Here is a 21,065-nt window from a genome sequence, read left to right as displayed (position 1 = left end):
TTCACCTCTTGATTTAGGGCATTTTCTCTGGCCATTCTCCATGTCTGGAATGTTCTCCTTCCTCCTCTCCAGATATTGACCTCCCTCCCATCATTTAAATCCCATCTAAAATCCCACCTTCTACTGGAAAACTTTCCCAACCCCTCTTAATTCTAATTTCCTTTTTTTCTTTATTCAGCTTGCTTTGTATATATTTTTAGCATGTTGTCTCCTCCAATCCATTTTAAGTTCCTTGAGGGCAGGAACTAACTGTCTTTGGCATCTTTTTGTATCCCTAGTACTTAGCAAAGTGCCTGACACATCAGAGGCACTTAATAAATGTTTATTGGTTGATTGATTAGAAACAGTATTGCTCTAGGTAGTCTAACCATAGTGCCCCAGAAAACTCTAAAAGATTGTTAAACTGCTGAGCACCTGAAGGTTTGTCCTGACAGAAGTGATCTCCTCAATATGTGTTCCTCATATCAATGAAATCATTGAATTCCTCTAATAAATGGAATCAAAATGAAATCAAAAAAGGAAAAAAAAAAGAAATGCTAATAGTTTCACTAGTAACCTTAGTTTTTTTTTTTATTTTAAGAAAAGTTTTATAAACCTAAAAACACAGTAAGTCTGCTTTAGTAATAATCGTATTGGTTGAAGCCAGAGGAGGTCTTTTAGTTGTCAATCAACATTGGACTTATCCTAGTTAGGCCCAACCTGAAACTGAGATCACAACTGTACAAATGGTATGGGTTTTAGGCTTTTCTACCAAGTCCCACACAAATGTTTTCCTCTGTTTGTTTGCTGATGAAAATGTGCCCCGCTCTTCAGAAGATCTATGTTGTTTTCTCTATTTTATTTAAAATCAATCGAGCACTTCTCGCTGACTTCAATTAAAGCTAGTCAGGCAATCGGCTTATTATTTATGTATCATACTGATGAGATGATTTAAATTCAAAGGAACCTTGGATTAATATTTCCTCAGAACAGATAAATGACAAACATTCCCTCCTCTTATGGTTGTTTTCAGCAGCTCACGAGGCAGTATTTCCTTCATGTAAATAATGATGAGAATTACATGGCTGTGTGGAGGGCTGAATAAACCCTTAAATCATTAATCTCTGTCTACTAAGTAAGCAAGATCAAGAGCGACTGATACAGAAATCAAGGAGATTTGATTATTTTTAGCCTTTGTATCAAAAATGATAGGCTACAACTCTCAGCGGTGTTTCTACACACACCAGGTAGGGCTTTGGGAAAATGCTGTTTATGCAAAATAATATTTTAGCAGAGAGATGTCTCTTTGTTAAATAATACAATGCCTGAGTCAAAAAATTATGCAGTGGATTTGTTTACATCTACAGTTGTCTTTTCTGAAGTGTCAGCATTATGACAGGTTTGTAAGACAGCACATCATCATTCTCTAAGGTGTGCATTATTAGAATTATAGTATTTTTTCCTCCTCAGATAATTCAGTTCATCTCAGTTCAACAAACACTTATTTGGCTCCTCTTGTGTGCAAGGTACCTTACTAGGTGCTGACAAGTCAAAAACAACCCTGAAAGAATCTCTGCTTTCAGAATCCACATTCTGCGAGAATACAACTTTTTCCTTTCACAAAAATATAAAGCATACACTCCAGTTGAAATTTCTCCCCACTCTGCTGTGTTCTCTAATCAGCTGCCAAAGTGATCTTCTAAAAGTGTAGGGATGACCATGTCATCTCCCTATTCAATAAATTCTACTGTGTCCAATATAAGGCATAAAATAATGTTTGGCTTTTTAAAGTCCTTTAAAACTTGGCACCTTCTAACCTCTGCAGTCTTCTTACAGTATACACCCCTATGGATACAATCCAGCCACATTGGTGTCACTTCTTTTAATTTCACATGGCATTCCATCTCCTGACTTGCTCAGTTTCCTTGATTGTCCCTTATCTATGGAAGGCCCTCCTTCCTTGTCTCTGCTTCCTGGCTTCCACAGCTTCCTTCAAGACTCAGATTAAACCTCACCTTCCACAAGAGGCTTTTCCCAGGGTTATTCATTATTGATGCCTTCCTTCAGAGCTTAGCCCTAATATATGTGTATGTTTCTTGTATATACATATTTATTTGCATCTTGTCTCCTCCATTAGTTTGTAAGACCTGAAGGGCAGGAATCAATCATTTTTGCCTGTTTTTCTATTTCTATTCTATTAATTTTCTATTCTATTTCTATTCATGCTTGCTGACTAACAAAAAGTAAAACAAAGTAATTTGAAGAGGAGGTGCTATCAGTTTAGGGAAGTCAGAAAATCTTCATGATGGAAGTAGCATTTTTGCCACTTTGAACAGAGCTAATGATTCGATGAGGTGGACATGAGTGGGAAGAATATTCCAGATATGGGAGATGGTTGAGGCTGGGGGAGGGGGGAGGCAAAGTCAGGCATTTATTCAAAGGCGCACAAATTGGAAATGGAATATCGCATACAAAGAAATAGAATATAGGAATAATTTTCATAATAGCAGTGTTAGAGTAGGGCAAGGCAAATAGAATGAAGCTTGTTCATCCTTTAGCAACTGGATTAGGGTGAAGAGAAATTCTTCAGCAAACTATAGAAACTATGACTTTCTAGGATTAAAGAAATGATTTGTAATAAATTATTCATGAATTATTAATCGTAATTTGCATGGGCTTATTGAGTCTCCCTGGCGTAATTGGCCATAGTAAAGTTGTGTGTGTTTTTATCAATTAAACTAATTGCTTTTCACACAAGTGTTGATTGAATATTGATCCCTGTTATTTAGTTCACATATATAAGCAAATTATGTTTAATTATATGCTTACCACCTCATTACTCAGTTATCACTTACAGGGAAAAAACTACTCCACTTCACTAATTCTTTGTGGAGTTCATAATGCTTTTTAATTGAAGTACTTGAAAATGTTTTGCCATTTATAATATTAATAAAGTCTTTAAAGGAACTAGCAGAACAATACAAAACATTATTTCTTCACTCATGTACCTGCTCTGGTACAGACAGGAAGAGATCATGTACTAACTTCCTTGAAAAGTTATGAAACAAGTTTATTTTTTTCCCATATAGTGAATGAGGAAAATGGGCATGTGCAAATAATAAATAATGGTACTTCATCTGATATTATATTATTCTCAGTTTCTAACGCTCATTTGTTTTTTTAACCTGATGAGAAACTTCTGACAGTATGCTCAAGATGGTGAATTTCAAAGATTCACCAATAGAGAGCACAACAGTATTTTTTAACAGCTGAGAATCTTAAAAGGCAGTCTTATTTATCTTTCTATCCATGAAGTGAATTATAGGCTTTCAGTAGTTTTACTGGATATCTCGGTTGAGAGTGTTTGTGCCTTTTTTAAAAAGTACAATGGGATATAAAAATAATATAATCCTTAGATTCTAGTTATAGATCCATCCCCCTACCCCCTCTGCATGATCTAATTGTCACACATTAGCTCTTGGGAGAGTCCAGGGATAAAATCTGAAAGCTGGTCATAGAGAACTCTAAAAAAGGGGGGTGGGGGGATTGTCTCAGTTAGAAAGGCTTATTTTAATCCTTATAACTCCTACTAATAAAATGGCTTTGAGATGCCCAGCTGAACATTTATACTGGTGGGATCACCTGCCTGATAGAGGAGGCAGACTTTTTCTCAATTGGAGACCCTGTAGAGATGAATATATTCCCCAAGGCAGAGTCTATACCCACCAAGTAAAGTGGAGAATGGAGCTGATTATCTCCACGATGCTGGCTGTAAATACTGTTGCCTGGAACATACAGATAATGGATCTTAAATTATCTTTAGCTTTCACGCTTTACTTCTTTTTATTTTTCTTTAGTCCCAGCTCTGGCTCTTGAAGACTTTTTTCACTCAATTTTCCCCCCTTCGTTTATTTAATTATTTGAAAAGGAAGTTGAGAAGAAGGGCTAAAGAAAACAACCTTCTTATATTTTGGAATGTTTCTGTATAATATCAGTGGACCTCCTTTGAAAGGTTACAAAATCAATCCAACAGTCATGGTCGTCATCATCATCATCGCTAGGAGCAGCATCATTGTCATTCTAGTCATCATGATCATCATTGTCTCTCGCCCTCGCCTCTCTCTCTCCCTCATCTCTGCCTGCCACACTCTCTCTCTCTCCCTGTCTTCCTCTATGTGTGTGTGTCTTTCTCTTGCCTTTCATCTGTCTAGCTCTCTCAATGTTCTGAAAACTCGAGTCAAGAAGAGTGGAATTCAAGGACTGCTAACACTACCTGTGTGAACATGAACAAGTGACTCAGACTGAATCTCTGGAAATTTCTCTTATCTATTGGAAGAAAAATAAAATTCCAGATGGGTTGTGATGTGTGTTTGTATAGAGAATTCTCACCCTTAAAAATAGATTCTTGAAATTGATTAAGAAACTAAACATCACTCTCTTAAACTTTTAAATTGAACAATGATTTGAAGGAAATTATTTTTAAAATCAATACATAGAAAAATTTAGAAAAAATTTTTTATTAGGATCTAAATGTGTTTGGAAGGGAAGAAACAAAAGATGACTAATATATTTTAAAATAAATATCATTTTTATTAAAGTGTATTGTTAGGATGGAACTTTTTATGTAGAAATCATAGAGAGTCATTTTATAGTCACAAGAATTAAGTTTACTAATAGATTGAGTGAACTAAGGAGGTAGTCATTTGCTTATCTCCAGTTTGCATTGACTGTGGTACAATTGACCCTTCTTCAATGCAGAACTGTCCAGTAAGCAAATATTAAGCTTACAATAATAAACTTTCATTAATCAATAAACATTTAGGGGCTTACTAGATTCCAGGTGTTGTACTGAGTTCTAGAAATATAAAAAGGGAGGGGGGCAAGAGAGTACTTGCCCTCAGGGAGTTTAGAATCCAATGTATATTCAAGCTCCTATGCTAAGTGCTGGGGTATAAGGGTAAAATGAAAAAAGAAAAACAATCCCTATCTACAAGGAGTTTACAGTTACAAAGATGTAGATTAATAACCTGCTACAGACAGATATAAGATTATGAACCTTGGCAAACCCTTTAATCTCTCTATGGCTTAGTTCCTTCTTCTGTTAATTGATGGAGTTGTACTAAAAACCCAACAGGATGCTTTTTACCTCTAGATGTATTATCATATTGAAATACCTCCTCCAAGGGCATAAGTCCTCAACTCCAACTGCCATTGGTAGACTGGGTCCTAAGAATAACTGTTGATGCAAATTTCAGCAATCTAGGGGTTACCCTGAAGTTCTGGGATTTTAGTATAATTTATCAAATGTCCCCACTGGTGTGCTTCCTATTTGTGGTCAGTCATAAAATTAGCTTTTTAGCAGATGTCTTTATTAAAAGGATACAGGAAAAGCAGTTGGTACAAAGCAACCCCTGCAAATTTTACATATATACATATATATATATATATATGTACATATATATATATATATAAAATACACACACATACACACATACATACATGTATGTATATATATATTCTCACAAATACACATTGAATCTATGGGTAAAGTGAGCTGGAAATTAAAGCATAATGTTTGTGAAGCAATCATGAAGAGACTATTAATGACAAATAGTTTGGTCTTGATTGCTGTCCTGTATCATCTTAGCCCCATTCACCTCCAATGCCATCACTACCCCGATCCCCACGATGAAGGCCTCATTAAGGTTGCTATGGGACATTGCATTGGCTATGGTTTTTTTGTTCTGCTGGGCAGGCTCAGCAAAGAATAGGGTGTCTCTGTTGGATGGATTTACTATCACTTTCTTAATTCTAGACAATCAATAAAACAATATATTAAGCCCTGATTTATAGTTTTCCAATGTAGGAGGTGCAAATGTTCACACTGAAAATTTCACAATTGACTCAAATAGCCTGAACTGATTCTAGCATACCTTTGCACCTGGATCTCCCAAACTGTCAACTTCTCTGTACAAATCCACCTTAAAAGCTTATTTATTGACAAAAGATCAGGAAAGAATGAGCACAAAGAAAGATTTGTCCATGTGCTGCTCCTAGTCTTACTAGACATTTGGAAGTCAGGTCAGCTGCCAAATACCTTTGTCTTCTTTAAGGCATCAGACCTGAGGCTGGTTAATTTTTAGAAAAAAAAATGGAAGATTTGGGGTTTAGCCTTTCCTTGTCTTATTGGACCTGTCTGCCCTAAGACTAGGCACTTTCAGCTATTGGCTGAATATGTTGTTTCCTAACAGTCCAATTTCTTTGACAATATGGTCAGTAGCATTAAGAAGAGGGAAGAAAAGAGAGGGAAATCCCACAATAATGATTCCCTTTGAACATAAAATTCATTATCAGTAGGTTAGTATAACATACACATGCACACTTACATATGTGTGTATATATATGTATACACACATATATATGTATGCACATATATATGTATACACAGATACATGTTCTTATAAGGAATGTGACCTGATCTTGTGATTACTGTAGTTTAAAATATGACCAGGATTTTGGAAAACAAGCTAAAAGACAGACAGACATACAGTAGCAAGAACAGCAAACATTTGGACAGAATGATGTAACCATGATATTCATTATAAATAACATAGAGATGACTTCCAGCCAAGATAGCTGCTTAAAAGTAGTGCAACAGCCTGCTTCCCTAAGGCAATACTCCAGCACAAGTATAAAAATTGCAGAAGATGTGACTAATAAAAAATAAATACAATGAACAACTACAATAAGTGATGTTTTCTACTCTAGAACTGCACAAAAATATTAGTAAATGAAATGGACAATAGGAAAGGGATCCCACCCAAAACAAACAAAGCCAATGTTGGGGTGGACAAGGCTACAGCCTCCCAGTGATACCTGAGGCTGGTAAGTACAGCAAGGTCAAAATCTTTGAATCACTCATTAAAAAAAAAAAAAAGAATGAATCAAAAGAAGTTTGCAGACAATTAAAATTTAAGAATTCATAGGGGAGTGCCAACCAAAAAAAAAAATAATGAAGATGAGTTGGAAATGTGTAGTGCCAGATACACAGCACAGTGGATAGAGCATTTTGCCAGGAGTCAGAAATGCTGAGTTCAGATCCAGCCTCAAAAACTGACTAGCTCTGGAACCCTGCAAAAATCCCTTAATGTCTAGTTCCTTCACTTTCTTCATTTCTGAAATAGGGATAATAATAATGTTGGCTTCTATTTCCCTGGGTTGTTGTGAGGATCAAATGAAATGAAATTCATAACACATGATGGAAACTGCAAATTGTTGTATAAATGCTGTTATTATTATTAATAGTAGAAAGCATTTATAAAACACCTACTATGTGCCAGGCTAGGCACTGTACCAGGCACTTTCATTTGATCCTCACAACAACTCTGAGAGGTAGATATTACTATTATGCTCATCTTACACATGAGGAAATTGAGGCAAACAGAGGTTAAATGGATTATTTAGGGTCACACTTGTAATTACCTGAGGCCAAATTTGGATTCAGGTTTTCCTGACTTTCCCCACCTACCTTATTGTTGTTGATAGAAAGAGAATAGGAAGTGGAGTTCTAAAACCAGTCCTCCAATCTTATCTCTGTTACTTGATATCTGTGTGCCTCTTGACAAAGGATTTCACTTTTCCAGAACTCAGTATTCAGTATCTTTATTTGATATCTGAGGACTCAGAGCCAGATGATACTTAAGGGTAATAGATAGTCACTGAGGTTTCTTCTAACTCTATTTCTATTATTCTATGCTTCCTTCCTTTCCCAAATCAATTCTCTTATGGTCCAATGGTGAGTGGATACAATGAAAATTTCTCATAAACTCCTTGTCCTATATGTAATTACATTGCCAAGTGAAGTAAAAAGCAAACAAATAAAAAACAAATGAACAAAAACCTCCACTGTATGGCATTGGTAAGCAATAAAACCAAAGTAGAATTCAAGAAAATATTGACATTATTCTGAGATGAGCCTCACACACTCCTGTATCCTCAGAATGACCATTATATTGGTATAAAGGTTAGCTGAATGAACCACTGTAGACAAAATTCAAAAAGAGAGGTACTGTAAACACCATGGTCCCAAGAATTTTGTTTATTTAGTAATACTGCAGGAAAAGTGCTGAGTATTAAAAACAGGTAGTGAGGTCAGAGGAGGAGGGATCCCATTAGTGTCCCAAACAACAAACAGTTCCTAATAAGATTGCTCTTTACAGGAGCCAAAACAAATAGAACATAAAATCAAATGGCCAAGCACAAGTAAATAAATCAATGCAAACCAACCTCTAATTAAATGCTAAATCAAATCCTCATACCTTTGACAGTGTGTTGAAAGGGCTGAGTATTGTGGAATGTCCAAACAAATAGCCTCTTCCTAAGCAAGCCTGGTTTTCCATTTCAGGAACATTCTTAAATCCATTGAAAAACAAGAAACAAAAAAGTAGGAAGAGTCAAACAAATCTATAAGATGATCAAAGATCTAGAGATGTTAAAACAATATTTTAGCTTATGTTGAAAAAAGAAAATAATGAAGGAAAATGAAAATATAATATTTTTATATTGCTTTGAAGTTTTCCAAGTAAAACCTTCATATAAATTGCCCTCCACAGAGTGAGACAGACTTCAATGGCCTTGTGATGTCATTAATATTATATTCAGGTACTCTGTAAGCTATTGTGTGAATGGCGCAGTGCAAGGCATGATGCTAGCCTCCTTTAAGGCAACTTCATTTTCTACATAACCTACGAATCTTCTGAGGAGATCTACCCCAATTTCTAATACTACTGATGGGTCTCGGTATATGTTGAATCATGTAAACAACCTTCTTAAGGGATATCCTTGAAATATTCTTCCTTACCATCATCTTGGGCTCCCACCAGTGTGCTTCCAAAAGATCAGTTGGGAATGATTTTAGTCAACAAGATCAAAGTGACTTTAGAAATGGATATTCACAAAGGTGTTAAGAATGGTTGGTACAAATCATCCCTACCCAAAAAAACACCTTTGGTCCACTATCACACAGGTACATAGAGAGTATAAGAGAAAGTGAGCTCTACCTTAGCACATGTAGCAAGAGGTAGCATCATTTTTCTTTGCTAGAAGTCTGTTCCTTCCATTTGTCCATTTGCTTCATTCTTTATGGATACGTGAATCTGATCTCTGCTTGGCTCTGAATCTATATATTTTTGTTAAGTGATTTTGGGATGCCACTGTGACATGTGGAAAATCCAAGATCCTCTGGATCCTTTGAGGTTCACATAATGATCCTCTGGCCAAAAGGACATCAGAGCAAAGGCCTCTCCTGCCCCCTCCATGGGTGGTGTACCCTCAGGAGTTCTACTAAAAGGCCATGCTTCCTCCAGCCTTGATAAATTATAGAAAATTTGGGTATAGCTATGTTTTCTCAACAAATTGGAACTGTCTTGTAAAATGTCACTTCAGTTCCTAGGATTTTTAACAAATAATCTATTATTGAAATTGATTGAGCTGCTTATCAATTTCTTTAAGTGGAATAGGGTGACTTGATTGATTTATGCAATTATCCTACCCTTACATCTATATTTTTACTAACCATCCTGTCAGTAATACATTCCAGAATTCTACTATGATTTGAGGTAGATGCATCAGCTGATAGTTTGAAATAAGGAAGAGGTTCAATTAAAAATCATGACAAATTTAAGAAGAGACTGCTTTCAAGTAGAAGAATCAAGAATTAATTCCTGGAGGAAGTGGTGTCTCAGTTGAATTCTGAAAGACAGAAGGGATCTCCATAGGCAGAGACTGAATGAAAGAATACATCCCAAACTTAGGGCTTGAAATGAGAAAAGGCAAAGTAATAAGATATTGCAGAATGAGAACAAGTGGGCATGAGGGTAAAGAGAGATTTTCTTTAATTAGAACGTAGGGAATAGTAATGAGGAATAGTAATGTTAGCTAAGACTGAAAAGATGGGTTACAAAAAATGGGAGTTTTTAATGACAGAATAGGAGATTGCAATCTAATGTTTGGTAATGGACAGTGAAAAGATGTTTTCAATGGAAGAATTACACTGTGAATGAGGGCATATTACTCACATGATGCTATGGAGGATGGAGAGAAGTGATAGCATGAAAATAGAAAGAATGTCCAGGAAGCTGTTACAATAATCTAGGCAAGACTCACTCGGGGTCCTGGCAGACAAAGGAGAGGAAAAGCCAAGGAGTTTGTTGCTGTCAGCTTCTTACTGTGATAGGCATATGGGGATACAGAGTAAATATGACATAATATTTGACCTTCTGAAGCTAACAATATGGTGACAATATAGTGACATTTTTTTTCCCTGTAGATGCAGTAAGTAAATTATCTCCAGTCCAAATTGTATTCATTTTTCGACAAGCATTCACTAAATACAATTACGTAAACTTCCTAGCTGTAGACTCAGTACATAGGTATGATCAGATTCTAAGGGAAAGTGAGGTCAAGCATAGCACATCTGGCAAAGGGATAGATAGCATAATTCCTGGTTTCTGGATTATCTCCCAAATTCTGTACTGGAGGAAAATATTTCTGGAGGGAATCATAAACAAAGTCACCTCCGTCAAGGAGATTATACTTTATTGTTTAGGATTCAATGCATACAGAAGTCAACATAGTACAAAAGTAATAGATGTTAGCAAATGGGGTAAGACAGCTTTCAAACAGGTATGTAATTATAAGATAGATATGAAGTAAATATGAATCAATTTCAAGGTGTCATGTGCATCAGCAATTAATAGGAAGGACAAGGAAAGTACTAATGTAAGCTTAAGCCATACTTAATACGCCTTTCTAATAGTTTATTTTTTGTTTGTTCCTGTAGGCACTGATTACAATAACATGTGATTTTAAGAAATGCATATTCCCTGGTAATGATCACTTTGAGAAGTATCACTTTAGCTCAGCCTTGAATGGCATTAAGGATTCAAAGAGCCAGAAGTGATGAGAGAGAACATTCAAGGAAAGGTGGAAAGCCTCCAAAAAGCATTGTGATTGGAGAAGGAATGTACATGAAAAACAGCTTCCTTCCTGCAACAATGAATGTGTGAAAGGGAGTAACATAGGATAGCCTGAAAGGGTAACTATCACATCTTTTAATCATAAAATAAGTATCATGTGAACTTTCTGTACCATCTGCCCCTTGCCCCATCAATCTGACATCAAAGCAACTATTCTTTTCATATAATGCCTTCGATAAACTGAGATGGTCCTATATAGAGGGCAAGGATGAAATTTATAGCATTTTAAAAACTCTTTTCCAAAGCATCACAGAGAAGAAATAAATTCCCAAACCAAATGCTGCAAACACTGTCTTTTTAGCACAGTCTTGCTTGAGAGATTTTTGTTTTCTCCACAATCATGAGTATACTGCAGAACCAACTGAGCCCCAAAGCACTTTTTAAATAGCTCCAGGAATGGAATAATCCCAGTTTTAAACGTGAGTCACAAATCGAAATTGGGGATTCCTTGCTCAGCAATTGGTTTTTGGACTTGAGGTTTTTCCCATTATTGGATTCTAGTAGCTGCAATATAGAGTCCCCTATGACGGCCTCATTCTGATCAAAGAGTGCTTTTCTCTGGGATTAGCACATAATTGCACAGTTAAATGAAACACCGCTTTGTGGAGTGAAGTGCTTCTAGATTGACCTTGAGGTCTCTGCTAGCTCTATTTTCTCTCTTCCAAACATTTAATCAGAATCTTCTTTATTTGAAATTCAGTCTGGAAAATGTTAAATAAACTCCAGTTCCCAAGTTCTTTGCTGGGAGGCTGAATAATTTCCTAAAAAGAGGAGATGGGCAGAGAGTTAAGAAACTACCAGAAGTCTCCAATAGCCAATCATAAGTATTCTTGGGTCTTATAGGTTATTGTCCCTACTTTTACCTAAAGAAGGGAAGGCATATGTAGTTTTGGGGATTCTAAAGTGACTCCCTCTTGGCTACTGACAAGAAGCCATATGGGGGAATATATCAATGCTACCTGAAAGAATCCAGCTCAGCCTTCAAGTAACTCAGTGAATCTCTAAGGAAGAGGTAAGGCGTAAGAGGATGTGAGGTTTCTTTGAATTTAATATATCAAAATAGAAACTAGTCTCTTCCAGCTTTAAAGTGAAAAAAAAATGTTTATCCAACTCAGGTCAGATTCTGGAAACAAGTTGAGGGTATAAAATATCAGCTACATAAAATTGTTTTCCATTCAAATCTGTGGGTGGCTATTTTTGTGGTAACCCTAAGGATCTCCTTCATGTTTTTTCTCAGAATAACTGAATTGCCTGATGAAACTTGCCCATTCAAAATTCATGAGAGAAGGAAAAAAAATGATGAACTCTGACCAAAAAGAAATATCCTCAGCCTTCTTATGAAAGATTATCGCAGAAATGCAAGTTCATTGGCAAAGGATTGCTAACTATTCAAGGAAGGATGTTTCACGGAGATTCCTGAGCCTCGGAAACAATAAACAATTGTGATTGTCACTTAAAGATTTAACTTCCCCATTCTTCCTACCAGCTCTGCAAGGTGCACTAGCATACCCCGGCTCCTATAAGGAGAAAAACTCTTTCTTTGTGTCCTTGTGCAAGGAATTGTTGATAAGGTTAAGGAAACTTTTCCTTCCTTTTGTCCTTCCTTCCTTTCTTTTTCCTTCCTTATTTTCCTTCTTCTAATTAAACAAATGTTTATTATGTATAGATTACAAGCAAATAATATATATATGTATAAAGAGTGAGAGAGACACAGAGAGAGGAGCAACAATCTATTGAAGATGTTTACATGTGTGCACATATACATAAGTAGAACATGGTGAATTATCTTTTCAGCCTTGTGGGAACTCCTAGAGTGGAAATTTATTCTGCTTTGAATGGCATTCCATTTATAAATTGGAGGACTAAAGAGTTGAATGAGGCACTAATAGGGCAAATGGCATATTCAGGGTCAAAAGATGACGAAATGTTAGAGGCAGATATTGAACCTAAGTTGTGTTGACTTTAAGGTTTACCCTTCATTGTCTCTTCTAGACTGAAAGAGGGCAATAAGAAACAGTAAGAATGGGGAAGTATGTACTGATGTGGAACAGAGGATAGAATGGAAATTGATTGTGATTAGATGGAATCTGATATGATGAGCTGTAATAGAATGGTGTAGGATAGTATAGTGTATCAATAAGGCAAGATTCATGACCTCAAAGACAACAATCATCATGCCTGTACAGTTCAGAAGGCAAAAGTATAAAAGATTCTCTAGGTAGAAGGCAGGGAAGTATAACACCTATTTAGATACTAGCGTATCAGATCCCAGAACCAATAACCCCAATTCAACATAGCAATGATTGTATTCCAAAACTAGTAAGTCCACTTCAATGTAACAACAAGGAAATTATAATAACACAGTATGACAGCAAAGAATCAAGTCATCCTGTAAGCTCCCACCCACCTCCCCAGCTGGGGCTTTCCCATAAACACTCAGGAATCCCAATTGTCTTTTTTTCCTGCATTCTCTCTTACCTAAGTTCTCTGATGTCCACAGCTCCTTGGTTTTCACTCTCTGTTCTGCACTCTCTCTGCAGCTCTGTCAACTTGGAGTTCTTACTCCTCCTTAGGCTGAATTCTGACCTTACAATGGCTACCTTCTAGGTATATATAATCTTTTTAGGGCCCAGAGCTTCATACCCAATCAGTGAAAGGGTGTAGGCCTGTGGCTTAGCATTTAATAAGTAAAGAGTGTAGGCCTGGGGCTTAGTATTTAGTAAGTAAAGGGTAGGCCTGCCTACAAAGAAACCTCTAATCAAGCTTCCCTTAACTATCCCCACCTGAGGCCCATTGAATAGGTGGGAAAGGTCTTTAATGACTGATTGACATCAAAAAGGTGTAGGCCTGCTTCTAATCAAGGCTCCCTTAACTAGCCCCACCTGTGGCCTGTTGAATGGGTGGGAAAGGTCTGTAATCACTGATTGGCATCACAGATGCCAATGTGAGGTAGGATAAGAGAGTACTGATTGGGATAGTATAGGTCAGGATCAGACAAGATATGAAAGGAAGAGAATAAAACAGGAGGGGAGAGAGGAGGAAAAGAAAGAAGAAGAGGAGGGGGAGGAGAGGAAAGGAGAGAAAAGAACAGAAGAGAAGGGAAAATAAGAGACAAAACAGAAGAGAAGAGATGGATGGGATAGAATAAAAGCCCAAGAAAAATATTTATTCCTATGTAAGATCAGGAATGAAAGTCCTTTAGTAATTGGGTCACTCAATCTCAATGAAATTTGGGAATTAAGCTGGGACTTTAAGAAGTGGCAACTTCATTTATGGAGGACTCTGAAAAAAAAAACCATGAAGGCAAAAACATTCATATTATGTATGGAAGACAGGAAAAATATGCTGTATAACAAATTTAATTGGATATAGAGAAAGCAAAATTGAGATCAGTTATAGGATCATTCCTATGAAGTGTCATTAAGAGCAAGAAGATTTGTGAGGACAATGGCAGCAGGAAGGATATACGTTGGCTTTTCTATGCTCATTGACTTCACTCCCCCCACCCCACCCTCTATAGTTTCTCTTCATGGAATTGCTTTCAGTTGGATGATGTTTAACCTGTCTGCCTTTTTCCCCCTGGAGCTGTTGATGAATCAGTGTTCTGCTCTCATTCTCTGTATACCCTACCTGAAATTCTACCTGGCTTTTTGGTTAGACAAAATATTCTCTGAGGAAAGCTGCTGTGTTCTAACAGAAAACAACCGACAGTGTCTCTATTTTCTTTTGAATTTTAATATCTTAAAAAAGCAGGCTTACTTTCTTTTCCAAGGTGTCCAGGAATATTTTTGTTTTTCTCTTTCCCCTATCTGGTTTCTATGAATGCATGCATTTATTAGTGTGAAATCTTTAGTAACATTGATAGTGTTCCTTGAAGAACTTTTTTTAAATGACATATTCTTTGTTAGTTTGTTTGTCAGTTTAATATCTGTGCCAATACAGTCTTTGAGTTTAGTTAGGGGACACATGACAGAAGAAAGAAAGCAAATGGTGTTCATCCGAAGCCCTGCATGCTCTGTGTGAAGCTTTTCCTTTTACCTGATTCTCAACCCCTTCACCCCAATAGTTTTGAGCACTCTTTCCTTTTAGTAATTATTTTGCATTGCCTTATTTTTTTAAATCATGAAAGCTTAACACAGTTGTGGAGTGCAGCACTTCAAATCAAAAAGCATTGGATTCTAGTCCTGCTGCTTATATACTAGAGGTCCACATCATTTGAGGTTTCAATCAGCACACAAGACTTTTTAATGGCATAAGTTGCATGTGATATGTGAATCCTTGGGTAATTTCCTTAACCTCTTGATTGCCTCCAGACCACTCTCTGAAACCCTCTCCTCTTTCTGCATGTCTCCTACATCATCAGTCTTCTGCAAACTAAGAACTTTTTTATACTTAAAAAGAAAATAGAGATTATTCACCAGGAGCTTCCTCTTTTTCCTTCCTGAGATCTCAAAAACCCTTGCTTTTCTCTCCTTCTTTGCCCTAAGCTCTAACTAAGAAGTATCTCTGTCCTCACCTCCTCACCATACTCCTCACCTTATGCATATCACATCTCCAAACATTGTGTACTGAAGACTGATGCCACAACAATCACTCCCTTTCTGATCTTTAATCTTTGCTTTTCCAGTGGATCCTTCCACGTCTACAAATAGGAGCAAATCTCTTATTCTATCATTCTCTTTCTCATCAGCATCAGCAGCAGCAGCAGCAGCATCACCTCACTAGACTCTATGAATGCTTAAAATCACATTCCTTTATTTATAATAATAACAATAATGTGTCCATGGTGCTTACTTTGAGCCAGGTACTGTGCTAAGTGCTTTATAAATATTATCTCGTTTGATCTTTGCAACAACCCTGGGAAGTTGTACTCATTTACATCTAAGGAAACTTAGGTAAATAGATTTTTAAGTGACTTCCCTAAGGTCACACAACTAATACGTGAATGTGGTTGGATTTGAACTCAGGGCTTCCTGACTCTAGGCCCAGTACTGTATCCACTGAGCCACATGGCACAGATAGATAGATAGATAGATAGATAGATAGATAGATAGATAGACAGAGATAGATAGATAGATAGATATTATACACACATATACATACATACATATTTATATACCCATACATACACATGATATACAATACTCACATACTTATACACACACACATACACATATATGTGTCTGTATAAAAAGCTAAAAGCAACCATGTGATGAAGGTATTATCATTATCACCATTTTACAAAGGAGGAAAATTAGGATCTGAGAATTTAAGCGACTCCCTGAGTGTCACATAGGCAAGGTTTACCTGAGGTGTGATTCAAATCCAGATTTTCCTAAGTCTGATTCCATAGCTATTTCCTTATCAACACTCTCCCTCTGTGACCACAAGGTAATCAAGTAATCTAAGGATGTGCAGGAATTTTTAAAAGTCATCATTAGATATTTCTAAATCATGCCTAGAAAAATAAGGAGAGACAAAAGGCACATGGAGTAATAGTTGTTGGCCTTCTAGCCCAAAGACCTGTCTCCAGTCAGTCAACAAAGATTAAGTGCTTCTTTATGTTCCATACAAAGAACAGCAAAAACACAAGCCCTGCCTTCTCAGAGCTCACATTGTAATTGAAGAGGAAATATGAAAAAAAATGTATCTAGTTGCCGCGTTCCCCCTAGGCCTCTTCCTGGGCCGGGGGTCGCGGGCAGTCCTCCCCGGGGGACCTCTTCTGCTCCTACACCGAGCCTTCGGTCGTCACCGGCCGGCCTGGCCTCCACCCAGACCGGAATTCACCAGACAGAACGCCAGAGGATCTCGCTCACGGTCTTTATTGGTACATCTTCCACGGCGACTGCTCGACTCGACTCTGCTCTCTTCCCCTATCCCCGTACATTATATAACCTATTGCAGCCAATCCAGTGGCGAGAGCTATAACATTGCCTTATATGGACGGGCTTCATCCTAAGCCGGCACCGCCCAGCGATATACCCGGAAAAGCGTTATACCCGGAAAGCTGTAGTCCCTGCCCCACCCTCCACCCAGCCCCAAGCGGCGTCCCACCCCCACCCAAATCCCAACAATTCACCCCTTAAACTAAAATTAAAAGGAAGAAGGGGAAACATAGGGCAGTGCTCACAAAGCGGAATCAAGATCCAACCAACCTGAGGGGTCCTCCCCCACACCTACGGCCCGCAGGGCGCAGTAACCAACCCGCTGGCGGCGAGAAAGCAGGGAGATGCAGGCGCAAAGAACGCGGACCGCAATAAGCAGGGTGAGGAAGGCCGCCGCAGCAGCCAGGTAGGGCCACCAGGAGAACCACGGACCTGAAAGCCAAGAAGGCCACCAGGAGGAGAGGTTGGGCGGGACCCATGGGGAGACCCTAGTGCCATTGATGGCCTGGTACTCCCGCCGAAGGTTGTGCAGCGTGTCCCAAAAATCCTCATCCCAGGTCCCGGTCAGGGCCCGGGAAAGGTTGCGGCTGAGCTCGGCCGCGATAGAGGAGTTAGAATAAGGGGCATTCGTCACACAGCCAGAAGAAAGGGGGTTGGACGCAAACGTCCTGGGGGGGGAACAGTCTGAGGAGTCAAGGTCCAATTTTCTCCCTCTTTCTCCCAAGAGAGAACCGCCGCTCCCGGTGAACGATGAGGAACCCCCAGAGCAGGCGAAGTCCAGGTGTCGGGCACATGGCTGAAAAAGGAAAGAAAAGGAATTAGTCAGGGCTGCTCTACCTCTTCAGAGTCACTAGGGTCCGTCCTGACGAGGACTTCCCGAACCTGACGGAGAGGGACCCAAAAGGGCCCGTCCCCGGCCTGGGGGCCCTGTACAGCCAGGCACCCGCGGCGTCGGGCCACAACCCGACTTGGGCCGTGCCATTGTCCTTGGGGGTCTTTCCAAAGAACTGAAGACCCCTCCCGGGCGCGAACCGGAGGCGGAAGTATGGAGGTGGGGTCTGAGTGTCCGACGAGACCGGCGTAAAAACGGGCCGCCGGTGTCGTCCCGTCTGCGCGAACAGACAAAAAGTTTAGGGCGAAGAGCACGCGGGCGAGGTCTGGGGTCGACGGTCGACGAGGGAGTTTGCCGAACATTTTAGTAAAACAATCCTTCAGGCTGCGGTTGGTGCGCTCGACCACCGCCTGTCCCTGCGGATTATAAGCGATGCCCGTGGTATGTAGGATGCCGAACTCACGGCAGAAGTCCTCGAAGGCCTTTGCGACATAGGCAGGGCCATTGTCCGTCTTGATCTCCGTAGGAACGCCGATGTGTGCGAACGCCTGGTAGAGGTGAGCAATAACACAGCGAGCCGTCTCCCCAGGCTGAAAGGAGGCGCTGACAAATCCCGAAAACGTGTCCACTGAGACGTGGAGAACCCGGGAGCCAATGTGCGTCATGTCCATCTGCCAGAGAGCGTTAGAACTGTCCCCTCTGGGGTTGCGAGCTCTTTCCGGGATGCGGGGCTGAAAGGGGGCGCAAGAGGCACAAGCTTTGACAATGTCTCTGGCCTGCTGTCGAGATATTCCGTACAGATGACGGAGAGATCGGGCGGAGAGGTGCCAACGGGAATGGGCCAATTGGGCCGGATCTTCGGAAACCTCATCCGCGACAGCAAGGAAAGTCTCAGGCGGCGACCGGAGGGCGGCGTCCACAACAGCATTCCCCGAATAGATGGGGCCCGCGGTCGTCCGGTGAGAGTGGACATGGAGGAGGTAAACGCGGGCCGAACGAGTCTGCAGAGCCTGTTGGACCTGTGAAAAGAGTGGGTGGAGCGGTACACCGGGAGAAATAAAGGAGTCTGGGAGGCCAGAAACAAGCTCCACGGCATATTTGCTATCTGAAATCACATTAATAGGCGTATCAGGGAACAACTGGAGCGCCTGAAGGATCGCCCACAACTCACTGGGCTGCACCGAGGGATATGGAGAGCGCAGTCGCAAGCACTGTTGCAAATGGGGGATATACAGCGCCACTCTGTGGTCCTTAGAAGCATCGGTAAAAATTTGGGGCCCCTGTACCGGTTGCGGGCTCACCGGGGACGGGGCGAGGGAGATGGGGAAAAGGGGGATGGTCTCCAAGAGTTTGGGCAAAGGGCCGCCGCCCACCGGGACGTCAAGCAGTGTCACCGCCCACGCCCAGGACGCCTGCATCAGTTCAGGAAGGACGGGAACAAGGTACGGTGCGTCCAGGGTGGGCACACAGCCTAGCAACGCTAGGCAGCGACGCCGGGCTGCTATTACAAGGCGAGCCAAAGCGTCCAAGCGCCCCTCCAGCGAGGAGGCCGCGCCTGAAACATAGATCCACTCAATTACTCCATGGGCCTGATACAAGGCACCCCATGGTAATAGGCCGTCTTGCAGGGGCCTAAAATAAACTGTCTTATTTGGCTCATATCGTGTCAGCGCGGACGTGGCTCGAGCAATGATGCGATGCAGTGCATCGCGGGCTGCAGGGGTCCAAGCTCGAGGAGATTTAAGGTCCGTGGGTCCTCTGAGAAGGTCATAAAGGGGTTGCATATCCCCGGGGGGAATAGGAAGATAAGAGCGGACCCACTGCACCGAGCCCACAAGTTTTTGAAAATCATTAAGAGTCTTGCAGCGCGCCTCCTGTAGCACAGGAAAGGGGCGCCGCACGGAGGTCTCCCCCACCACCGAGCCAAGATACTTAGCCGGGACCGTAAGTTGGACCTTCTCAGGATCCAGGAACAGGCCCGCACGGTGTAGCGTCCTCCGAACATCTCTCAAGCAAGGGTCCAACAATTGCTGAGTAGGCGCCGCCACCAGGATATCATCCATATAATGAAGAAGGAGAGCTGAAGGGTGGTCCCGACGGACCGGTTCCAGCACCCCGTCCACATGTCTCTGGCACAGCGTAGGGCTGTTGGCCATTCCCTGCGGGAGAACCTTGAACTCGAACCGCCTGTGGGGACGAGAAACATTAGTAGATGGCAGAGAGAACGCAAACTTGGGGGTGTCTTTCGGGTGGAGGGGAATGGAGAAAAAGCAGTCCTTTATGTCCACCACGGCCAAAGGCCATCCAGCCGGAATGGCCGTGGGAGAAGGAAGCCCGGGCTGGAGCTTCCCCATTGGTAACATAATACGGTTGATGGCCCGCAAGTCCACCAGGAGTCTCCAGCGGCCTTTTCCACCGCGTTTTTTAATGACAAAGGCAGGAGAATTGTAAGGGCTAGTGGAGGGCCTAATTTGGCCCTGAAGGAGCAGACCCTGGACAATCTCCTCCATTACGACGAGCTTTTGCAACGGGAGGGGCCACTGGTCTACCCACACTGGCGTGGTAGATGTCCAAGTGATTCGGGGTGTGGGGGTGCCCGTGTCACGATCAGTGGCCCTCAAGAGTTTAAAGTATCCGGGCCGGACAAGGTAACCTCGAGCTGTGCAAGGATGTCACGACCCCATAGTGCATAGGTGAGACCGGTAACGCACAAAGGGCTAAACTGGCCCTCAAGCGCGTCCCGTCTCCAAGTCATAGGCCTGGCGGCCTCCCATGCCTCCACTACTCCTCCCACTCCCTTTACTGGCTTGCCAGCTCGTCGGCGTGGAATTTGAGGAGGCCACTGGTTGCGGGGCAGCGCGGAGCGATCGGCTCCCGTGTCTACGAGACCCCGCACTGGCTGTCCCTCCACCAGGAGGATCATCATGGGGCGGTCCATTGTGATCTTCTCCATCCAAAGGCAAGAATCAGCCTCTGTGTCCTGGAACGGCACTGCCTGAGCGAGGACCTCACCTGGGAAAATATCAACTAGAATAGGGTGTGGGTTAACTACCAGTAACGGGTCACCGGGGGCCAGCACCTGGGTGGGAACGGTATAGCGAGACTGAAAAGGGTTCCCCGTGGCCAGGAGCACTCCTGCTGGCCCTTGGACCGGGATTTCTATTGCCCCCCACGAGGGAAGGGTGGTTGAGTCTCGGGCCGTAAGGACTGGACCCGGGGGGGGCGAGTTGCCCGCTTTCTCGGCCCCCCGTGCTCGTTTCCCGACTCCTGGGTGGGGTTCCTTTGGTCGGAGCGGCAAAATTTCGCCATATGGCCAGGCTTTCCGCAGCGGAA

Source organism: Trichosurus vulpecula, chromosome 9 (genome assembly GCF_011100635.1).
Source record: "Trichosurus vulpecula isolate mTriVul1 chromosome 9, mTriVul1.pri, whole genome shotgun sequence".
NCBI classification, from domain to species: domain Eukaryota; kingdom Metazoa; phylum Chordata; class Mammalia; order Diprotodontia; family Phalangeridae; genus Trichosurus; species Trichosurus vulpecula.
The sequence above is the reverse complement of the archived record's forward strand: the minus strand, read 5'-3'. Positions refer to the sequence as shown.